Here is an 11,714-nt window from a genome sequence, read left to right on the forward strand (position 1 = left end):
AACAATGAGGGATTGGGAAAAGTGAAATATTTCTCGTTATCACTTTTCTCGCTATCGAGTAGATTACCAATTCAAGCATTACTACTATTTGTTTGTGGCATCCATTCAGGTTGTGTTCACACAGGCAGTTTTCTAAGTACGGAACCGTATATTGCACATAAAAGATCATAGAGGTTGAAATGTTGCAATATGGATCCATATTTCCTCCTTCACTGTCAACTATCGTATACAGTTCTGTAGTATGAAATCCACCTTGGGTCAGACACCGGCAAAGTGAATTTTCAAAGTTTCTCTAATCCAGAGACATAGACGGCCTCAGAAATCAACATGGTAACACAATATCTCCTTCTGTCGTCTTAGCGTTTAGAGCATTTGCTCGCAAACATTTTTTAAGACCCAAAAAGCAGTCGCCAGGGATGATAAAGTGAGCTGAATAATGCAAGATCTCTTAGTCACATGTAATTATGCTCACTACTTATTTTGAGATGGTTCCAACTCTTCACTATGGAAAAGCAAAAGGGAGTACAAATAAGCCAAGCGTAAACCGAAATCAGGTTATAGTGTTCTTACCTAACAGGGGGATGCTGGAGATACATGGAAGCCTAATATTGTGCAGGTTCCCCTTCTGCCACCAAAACAGTTCTGACTGGTGAGGAACGGACTCGTTACAATGTTCGGGTTCGGCAACATTCTCCAAATCTGAGTGCTCGGCATTTGTCTCCTGGAGGCTGGAGAAGTTGGGTGCCGTTCTAGGGCGGCCAGGAAGACATGGCTACAACCTATGGCTGGATCCATTTTTTCCAGGACTCTTAAGGGCAGCATCCAACTTCTCCAACCGCTAGAAGTCAAAGGCCGAGTAATCGGATTTGGAGAATGTTGCCGAACCCAAACACTTAGGCAGGTCCGCTAGTTCTGACTAGAGATGAGCGAACCGGGTTCGAGTTGATCCGTATTTGATTAGCTGGGGCTGCTGAACTTGGATAAAGCTCTAAGGTTGTCTGGAAAACATGGATACAGCCAATGACTATATCCATGGTTTCCACATAGCCTTAGGGCTTTATCCAAGTTCAGCAGCCACCGCTAATCAAATGCCAAAAGTTCGGGTTCGGATCGACTCGAGCATGCTACAGGTTCGCTCATCTCTAGTTCTGACCTATTAAAGGTGTTATCCAGTGCTACAAAAACATGGCCACTTTCTCTCAGTGACAACACGACTCTTGTCTCCAGTTCAGGTGCGGTTTGCAATTGAGCTCCATTCACTTCAATGGAACTGAGCAGCAAAACCCCTGCTCGAGCTGGAGACAAGACTGGGGCTGTCTCTGGAAGAAAGTGGCCATGTTTTTGTAGCGTTGGATAACCCCTTTAAGGCATAGCTTTCAAACCAACAGCAACTATAAAGGTGTCCTGTGGTATCTTGTTGTGTGGTCAAATATTTATCTTTTTTTGCAGGACAAAATGCATCTTTAGCGGCACATATACACATGTTCACACTGCGTATGTGTCCGGCCGCATTTCGTACGCCGCCGTACATGTGCGGCTGAAACTACGGGCGTGGGAAAAATCGACATGCGGCCGGATGCGTACGAACCGAACATACGCCCGTAGTACAGTTATGCTTCCCTAGCTTGTTTGGAAGCGATCTGAGGCAGGTCATTTACTTGGAAATCTTCGCCCAGCCCAATAAAACTCACAGAACCTTTTGGATCAAAAAATCAAGTTCAATTTGGCTGAAATAAGTAATTTCTACGGGACCGTATGGAAATTCACGGCCGTGAGTTGGAACATTTCCGTCCTCAAACAATGGTCTTGTTCATTTTTCACGGCACCGCATACGATCCGGCCATAAGCTCATACGTAGTGTGCACTGTGCGGGCGTATATCGTATACTTTCAAGCAAACGCATCAACCTCAAAACTACGTGCATATATTCGCGGTTCGCACTACGGCTGGACTCATACGCAGTGTGAACATAGCCATAATGTATAGCTTGTATTCATGGGAGGGTATAACAAGAGCTTTTGGGCCCTTTTCACGATATAACAACTTCATTTTGTCGGCTGTTAAAATTGTAGCTCTTCTAACTTTTTTTTATTTTTGGTCTTTACTACTTTTGTAAAATATAACCACTTTATCCTCTCCTCAATCTCTCCAATGTCCATTTTTATAGCTTCTTTGATCACCTACCTTCAGTAGACTGAGCAGGGAGACACACATTGTATGAATCACACTTCAGGTAACACAGTTAGTGTATGTGCACACTACAGGGCGGATCACCCACTGCGGATTCCACCGCTCGCATCTCCACCGGTGCCATAGATTCCACTCTCTGCACATTCGGATTCTGCTGTCTGTCCAAAGAATGTACAGGTTCACTCTTTGGGTTGATAGTGGAATCCGCCTGTGCATAGAATGAAATCTATGGCACTGGTGGAGATGGGTGCGGTGTAATCCGCAGCGAGTGATCTGCCGGATTCCCTAGTGTGAGCATATCCTTAAAGCGACTCTGTACCCACAATCTGACCCTCCAAAACCACTTGTACCTTCAGATAGCTGCTTTTAATCCAAGATCTGTCCTGGGTTCCGTTCGGCAGGTGATGCAGTTATTGTCCTAAAAAACTACTTTTAAACTGGCAGCCCCGTGCCAAACGGCCAGGTCTTAGATTGTGTAGGCATTAGGCTGGCATACCCTCTCTGTCCCTCCTCCCCACCCTCCTCATCATTAGGAATGCTCCAGGCAGATTGTCTCCTATTCTCCACCTGTGTCCGCACGGTACATGGGCTGGATCGTTAAGGCATCTGTGCAATGTTCAGACAGGAGAAAATGTTCTAGGGGCATGCCTAAAGATAAAGAAGGTGGGGAGGAGGGACGGAGGGGTGGTGCAAAGTTAGGGCACAGATAATCTAGGCCACGGCCGTTTGACACAGGGCTGCAAGTTTAAAAGTTGTTTTTAGGAAAATAACTGCATCACCTGCCGAACGGACCCCAGGACAGATCTTGGATTAAAAGCAACTATCTGAAAGTACAAGTGGTTTGGGGGGGTCAGATTGTGGGTACAGAGTCGCTTTAAGGGAAACTGTCAGTAAAAAAAGACGTCTCAAACTGCTTACATGGCTTCATAGCTATATGAGTAGTGAGACTATCTATACCTTTACTGTAGTTGTCTGAGGTTGCGGTCACCTAAAAAAATGCTTTTTATTACCACTCTTAAGGGTCATAGAGGCGTGGCCAGTATACTAACAGTACACGTCTCTATAACATGAAGCCTTTTTTTTTAGGTGATGCAGCCTCACAACTGCAACTCCTATAGCTATAGAGTTTGGGACGTCATTTCTAGCTGACAGTTTCCCTTTAACTCTGTTAAAACTAATATATACAAATCACAAAAGTTGAGCTGTATTAAAAAGATATAGTATTCTGCCTTCTGTGCGCATCAGTTCATCAGGTTCCTATTAGCTCGCTGCAGGTCATGGGGGCGCTTCATGGTGATGGATCTGGCGGTGCCCTGGCGTACACAGTGCCCAGGTCCCCCATTTATATATTTGATGAGTTATTTGTGCAAAAATGCTGAAAACATCTGTGCACGTGGAAAGGGCAAAGAAGGTGACTTATTAAGGTGTCTGTGTCAGCTCCGGAGCAGCAAACTTTCAACCCAATTTACATATAAATAAGCAGCTTATTACCTTCTCTAATATCTGTGAGAGTGCTTAGGGTATGGAGTTCACTATGGTGGTCGCCCTGCGATAACTCTCGATTACAAGAACAGGGAATCCTGTCCATACTTTCCATGGCGTCCTATGGCGATGGCGTTATATCACACGCATGTTTTTATCAGGGAATCGTGAAAGCTACTCCGCACGGTGGTGATCACAAGTGGTCCCATAGCGTTGCCTATATCCACCATCATGAACTACTATCAAAATCTTAGTTAAACTGGGGAAACAAGAGGTAAAATGGAAAGGGTTCCCCATTCTTCTTTGTTAATTTGTTAAATTATACATTGACTTTCCATAATTATTGCATTGCGGCAGCAAATGTCAGACAGGTTGAACATTTCCAATCTCTCTTCACGCTACTTTAATTACTATTTACCCGAATTACAAAGAGCCATTGTTGAGTCATCGCTCAAAGAGCGAAGCCTGAAATATGAAACGTAATGAAATTAAACTCTTTAATCTCTAAAAGATGGTGTTAGAATTGTATTTAATTGATCAGGTCATCGGGAACAAGATGATTTATTTCTCCTAAAATAAAATTAAAAAAAAAATTCAAGCCAATGCGTCAAGAAAAAAGAAGCCAAATAAAATGTTAGGGATCCAATTTACCAATCCAAATGCACAACTTTCATTAGCACAGATAGAGTATAACAGAGGGCCATTGGTGTCTTTGAGAAACCCAACAGGTAAGCCTACGTACTAACTTGGCCAAATTGGCCAAAATCCCAACATTATCACTTATTGCCTCCCCACGAAGATAGGGATAAGTGCATGATCACAGAGGTTCTAACTACTGTGTGCCAACCCCCCCCCCCCCCCCCCATATATATATATATATAGGTGCACTTACCGATTTTACAAATAATCCCACTTTTACATAATGGCCCCTGGCCAGGAATCTACATCTCCCAGCATGCCTTGCACCTCTGAGCAAATTTCCAGGTACCCTCCCATATTGTAGTATCTGCCCACCACTGGCTTGATCTGCTTTGCATAGAAAAAACAGTATTTATTTATTTATCTACATAGATAGATTAGAGAAAGAGAGATGAAACAACAGGGTCTCCTTTCCCCTATACTGCTCAGGAGAGGCTGTTGTTTCCCCGCCCTTGGCCATGTGATCACTGTGTGATGGGTGGGGTTACAGATAAGGTGTTACAGCTTGCCTAGAAACAGAAGAGACAGAGATCATGTGACTTTGGTCTCAGAAGGGAGGGGGAGGACAGGGGAGTGGAGACAGAGTGGACCAGGAAGTGAGGATTATCTGCAGCTTCAGGGAGTCAGGATGTGGTGCAGACAAATGGACCTATTCATGTAATAGAAACCTATTACAAACAAGCTTAGATTATGGGGGGGGGGGGGGGGGGTTGAACAGCAATGTACTCAGTTATCTTTGGTAGTCTCCTAGACAATAAATTGGGGGGGGGGGGGGGGGCAGCACGCACTGACCATGGCTCCAATCTGATCTAGAGTGCCAGGGACCCTGTTCTCCCATTAGTCAGACCCCTGCCACAATCATATTCCTATTCCTTATCCTATGGATATGCCATGTATGTCTCTTTGATTCATCCATTTCCATTCATCTCTAGTAATGTACACATGGCTGTATATTTGGAAGGCATCTCCATTATTATTATTTTTTTAATTAGTCACATAATTAGTCGAGTATTGTTTTCAGGCTTCTTCATAACTTCATGTAGTGAATGTAACCAGTGACTGGGAATCAGTGCCGGGTGACAATGTATTTCTATCACAGACCCCAGACTCAGCATTTATTTGCCACTCTCAATTTTTAACATTCTACAAAGCTTTATAGAAAACCGGGGCAAGCAGTTTCTTTGTAAGGAAAAAGCCAGAAAACTTTCTGATTACTCCTCAGTTTCTGGTTACACAATGAGAGGCAAATTACTGATCAGAATTAAACCCCAATGCTTTGTAGAATAGATCTTTGAAATTTGAAATTATCAGGAGTTATTTAGTTTAGAAAAAAGACGTCACGACCTGATCCCAATGTACAAATGTATGACTGGACAGTACAGGGATCTATCTAGTGATCTCCTTATTCCTAGGTCTGTATGAAGTATACCAGAGCATAATCCCTGTGGCTGGGCTGAGGATGGCACCTGTCTACAAGAGGTTTACTGTCTATTCTAGGAGGTAACGTCTTATGTTCAACTGTTCTGTGTATTTCTCTGTACCAGTGTAACTGGCAGGCAGAGAATGGGTTACATGCTTTTCACTGCACACCACACAAAACAGCGACACCTACTGTCCTTAGTGGGAACTGCTTAGGTAGTGTGGTAAGCTTGGAAGTTGCTAGAAGGGGGAGGAGCAGTCTCCTCATACAACCTAGCTGTGACAGGAAGTAGAAGTCAGTCAGAGCTCAGAGCTCAGTGTGTACAGTCCCTGCATAGTGCAGCTAGTGGCTGTTCTGTAAGCAGGCCAGTTAAGCCTGCCTGTTACTAATGAAGGGGAAGGCGATAAAGGAGGAGAAACTGAACAAAAAGGAGAGTGGAAAAGAGAGGGTTCTTCAGGAGTATTTACAGAGATACAAGGTACTTCTCTACTGTTAGTGGGAATCCTAAGGACAGGACCCCTAAGCAAAAGGACTTGAGCATACTGGGTAGCAGAGATAACTGAGGCCTCTGCACCCATCTTCCTGAAATTCCTGGATACCTCTGTGACCCTAAAGTTGTGGCCTAAGGCCCGGCCCAGTAACCTCAGCAGGAAGCTCCCTAGCAGACTGGGAGGGATAACAGACGCAAGCACCATTGGGGGAAGAGGTCCACAGGATGACAGTGCCCACCAGCGCCCCACACGTACTGACAGACCAGGATCTGAGGCAGATCATCTCTCCACACACCACCAGACTCTCCACAAGCACAGTAACCCACAGTATTCACCGCTGTATGACATAGGACTGTATAACACCTGCAAGTCTATCAGCAAAAGAGTTATTATTACACTGCCTCCCTCCTTGTCTCCCTGTTGGTTATTTGCACCACATCACCACCAAGGGCCATATTACCAGACAGCAGTATTTGGGGTTGGCCCTGGGGGAACTACAAGTCCACACCACCGACCACCTTACACACAGGTGCAGCCCCCCTACAGGAACCTCTGCAGTAGCCCACAGAAGAGAGAGAGAATTCAGGGAAGCGCCAGAGGGTCCCCCTGTACCTGCAGAAGCCCTCGTGCCCACCTGTGACCGTGACAAGATCCAGCTATCCTGCAGGTACAGCACACCCTCACTCTGCAGCCCTCGGTGCGTCCCCTCACAGAGGAGCTCAGCGCCAAACTCAGGAGAGACTACTACCACCATCAGCCTCTCCTCATTTCCCTCACTCTCTTCCAAGTACCCCCGCTCGCTGCATGTAACCATGACAAGGGGGCATCCTCTACATCTAGAGGAAAGGAGATTTCACCATCAGCACAGACGCAGATTCTTTACTGTAAGAGCAGTGAGACTGTGGAACTCTCTCTCTTGTTTATTGTAAGAGAAGTAAGACTATGGAATTCTCTATATTCTTTACTGGAAGAGAAGTGAGACTATGGAATTCTCTATATTCTTAACTGGAAAAGGAGTGAGACTATGGAACTCTCTATATTCTTTACTGGAAGAACAGTAAGACTATGGAACTCTATATTCTTTATTGTAAGAGCAGTAAGACTAAGGAACTCTCTATATTCTTTACTGTAAGAGCAGTGAGACTATGGAACTCTCTTTATTGTTTATTGTAAGAGAAGTGAGACTATGGAACTCTATATTCTTTACTGGAAAAGGAGTGAGACTATGGAACTCTATATTCTTTACTGTAAGAGCAGTAATACTATGGAACTCTATATTCTTTACTGTAAGAGCAGTGAGACTATGGAACTCTATATTCTTTATTGTAAGAGCAGTGAGACTATGGAACTCTCTATGTTCTTTACTGTAAGAGCAGTGAGACTGTAGAACTCTCTATATTGTTTAGTGTAAGAGCAGTGAGACTATGAAACTCTCTGCCACATGATGCCGTCATGGCTGATTCCTTACATAAGTACAAGGGAGACCTGGATGGTTCTCTATAAATATAATATTACAGTTATGGGCACTATATTACATGCGATAGGATGCTGATCTGGGGATTATACTGATTGCCACTGGAGTCAGGAAGGATTTGTTCCCCTTTGATGAGGAAATTGTGATCTGCCTCATAGGGATTTTTCTTCCTCTGGATCAACAGTTTCTGTAGATTGAACTTGATGGACTCTACCAGGAACCTTATTAACTATGATAGTTGGGGGTAAACCTACAGCTAGGGGTGAGATTCTGCAGCTACTCTCTAACTCTGACAAACAAGTTTGTAGTGTCCTGGTAAGGGTGGTCCACTACGTCTTATATCACCCAGGTAAAGGTAACTGTGAGGGGTCACACAGGGGATGAAGCTGCCTTTTTGCACTTTCACCACTTGGTGTCTCACTCTCCCCTAACTGCCTGTATGAGCACAGCTGAAGGTGAAGGGTTAACTGTTGCAATGTTTACTTTTTTAACCAAACACAGGTGCTTCACACGGTGCTCATTCAACTACACTTCTTCCTTCTCCTCTTCCCTTACAGTCCCACCAATAGGAAATTAGACCCGGTCACCCCTATGAGCCCAGTTAGTTCCTGGTGGGAGCTCTTAGATAGTTGGTTTTAGAGAGAGACAGACAAAGAGAGAGTCCCTGCTGCAGTGGAAGCTGGGCCTGGCCCAGGGCCAGAGCCCTTGTCAGGGACTAAGACAGAACCTAGACACGGATTCTAATGAGAGAGACTTTCTTTAAGATGCACTGCTTAATCCACAGGAGCAATAACCGTCCTCTAGAGACCACCTTCTCCACGCCAGGGATCCTTCTAAAGCTTCAGGACAGTCCAAAGAAGGTACAGGACTGATCCTCAGTAAGACAAAGCGCAGTAAAGCTGAAGTATCTTACTGACTTGTAAACATCTATCCTGGGAGGTCTTGGGAAGTCTGCTACATCCAGTTGTAAAGGCTTAAGGCTTGTTTTACCCAACCTGGCGCTCACTGAACTGGTTGGGCAGAAGGCGGTCAGATATATCACTATCTATACGTGAGTAGGAGTATTCTTCTACTATTCTGAGTATTATCACCTGTATTACACTGAAATTTGCCAGGAAAAGTAACCTTTGGTTAAGTGCTGTCCTATTTTATGTCACCGTACCTGCACTCACACCTGTGTTAACCTTTCAAGTGCCAGTGCCCCTGTGTCTGGGGTCGGGTATCACCACTCCTGGCCACAGTGACAAGTGTCCCCGCAGAAACACCTGAGCCCACCTGCTGTATAACACCCTCAGCACCCAGGGTCACAGCAGGGGATAAGTAGGATCCCCTCTGCTCATGTGTAATGAGGTCCTTGAGACACATATACAACTAAAAAATCAGCGGCCATTGAGTGTAAGGGAGCCCCGTCCATTGCATCCTGTGAGAATCAGGCATCAGGGTGACATCATTTTGCCACCTGCATCCCTTTCTTGGGGCCAGGCCTGACTAGAAGAGGCCAGAAGAGCTTCAGCTGAGGACAGCATGGGGACAGGGACAGGAGAGTATCAGGAAACTGATATAGATAGATAGATAGATAGATAGATAGATAGATAGATAGATAGATAGATAGATAGGAGATAGATAGATAGGAGATAGATAGATAGATGATAGATAGATAGATAGATAGATAGATAGATAGATAGATAGGAGATAGATAGATAGATAGATAGATAGATAGATAGGAGATAGATAGATAGATAGATAGATAGATAGATAGGAGATAGATAGATAGATAGATAGATAGATAGATAGATAGATCCTTATTACACTTATATGATAATGATAATTCCTGCTGACAGTGACGGCCCAGCCATAGATTATATATTGTTATATTTACCATATTAAATAATTTGGATCAAACCATTTCGTTTAGCTCCGTCATATTGTTTGATTTTCCAGAAATCGGTTTCCAAATCCAGTCTTAGTTAATGTATTTGGACGTTTCATTATTTAGCTGCCAGCTCTATAAATGATCGGAGTATTTAATTTCCAATTAGATTTCGCTCTCCGAATGTGATTGCCATTCCTCCGGTTGTTAATGGATGACGTTGCCGAGGAAGATACCGCTAAGTTTTGTCAAAACGCTTCATTTTCCGCTCTCGCAACGTAAATTGGAGAAAAATTGTCTTCTATGATTTTGCCTCATATAATTTTACTGCAGAATATTATTTCTAAGCGATTATTTAGGGAGTCATTTCCCATCCTCCAAATCACGAAGATACAGGATTACAGATATGACAATGAATTATGGAATTCCACATGGCTGTAAGAAAATTGGATTTGCCCAATTTGCCCAAATGCATGAGACATATAACAAAACTCTGCCCCCTTTTTTGTACGAAGTTTTCAAAGGAAACCAATCACCTCCCTGAGGGAGAATGACTTGACCCCACTGCCTTGCAGCTCTCCGACAGTGTGCCCGGCAGACTCCGGCATGGGGGGCAATTTCAAAATCTTGATCTTTAAAGGGAATCTGATACTAGGTTTATTCCACCTTAAATGAGGGCAGCATAAACTAGTGACAGAACTGAACAGATCGGTGTATTACTGACATCATTCTGTTCAGCCATTCTCCTAATATGCAGGAGAATAGGATTCTTGCCACACCCCTCCCTCCGCCCTCCAGCTGTGGATTGTCAGTTGGCTGCCCATACACAGTATGGAGAGATAACTGCCAATCAGCAGCTGGTGGGTGGAGTTTTCTGCTTCTCATGAATATACAGGACTACTGGGCTCATGCACATAATGGAGAGGACTACTTATTGTCCATGTTATTCAGGGGGAGATCTCTGGATCAGCATTGCTTTGCTACCTCCATACCGTTCATGCCCATCTGTGTATCCCCCTTCCCCCCCCCCCCCATGGATCTATATACATTTGACTTAAGAAAAAAATGAATACGTGTTTCTGGGGTGAGACAAATATAATGTTACCTATACTCACCCACCCTGCTGGCACTCCAATTCATCGGATCCTCTTTGCTGCTTCTTGGTTGTGGACCATGTGCCGTCCCCACAGGAAATGTCCTGCTCAGCCAATCAGTGACTGAGGGGGGGACCCCGCTGCCACACAGTAACTGACCTAGCAGGCCTTTACTGAGCACATCATAAGCAACCGGGAAAACCAGGGACTGGGAGATTTGGTGCAATGAATGCAGGGCATAAGGTGAGTATATGATTTTTTTTTTAATCTTTACTCCATCTCTAGCCACATATATATATAAAAAAAAAACTGGATAACCCCTTTAATGCATTATGGGGTCCTAAACCTCCTTTCTAAGACTGGAGTGAAACATTGCAGGTATGGGGTGGTACTGTGCTTCGAAGCCGAAAGCCATCTGTATTCAAACTGCATATGGTTAAAGGGGTAAATATTTTTCTTTTAACTGGTTCCAGAAAGTTGGATAGATTTGTGATTTACTTCTATTTAAAAATCTCAGGTCTTCCAGTACTTATCAGCTGCTGGATGTCCTGTCCAGAGCAGGAGAGGTTTTCTATAGGGATTTGCTACTGCTCTGGACAGTTCCTGACAGAGGTGGCAGCAGAGAGCATTGTGTCAGACTGGAATACTGTCATAATAACACTCTATGGGAAGCTAACGCGCTGCATCTCTCTGCGCTGAAGAATGAAGAGAGCGATGCCGCTTGCGAGCCTCCCATGGAGTGTCATTATGACAGGCAGGCTGGCAGCATTCCGCCGCTCTTGCTCTGTGTGCACAGGGCCTAACAGAAGGAGGTTCTAAGCAGGGGCCCCACCTTTATGACATCCATAAACCCTAATCCCTTATATGAATAGGGGTTGTCTACATGGGTCAGGCCCTTTTAAAGCATTTTATTACAGCCCTTTAATTCTCCCATGATGCCCATGGGTCCTTTGAGTGATAAAGCTTTGTAATAAACTATACCGCTTATAGAAGC

Source organism: Dendropsophus ebraccatus, chromosome 6 (genome assembly GCF_027789765.1).
Source record: "Dendropsophus ebraccatus isolate aDenEbr1 chromosome 6, aDenEbr1.pat, whole genome shotgun sequence".
Classification (NCBI taxonomy): Eukaryota; Metazoa; Chordata; class Amphibia; order Anura; family Hylidae; genus Dendropsophus; species Dendropsophus ebraccatus.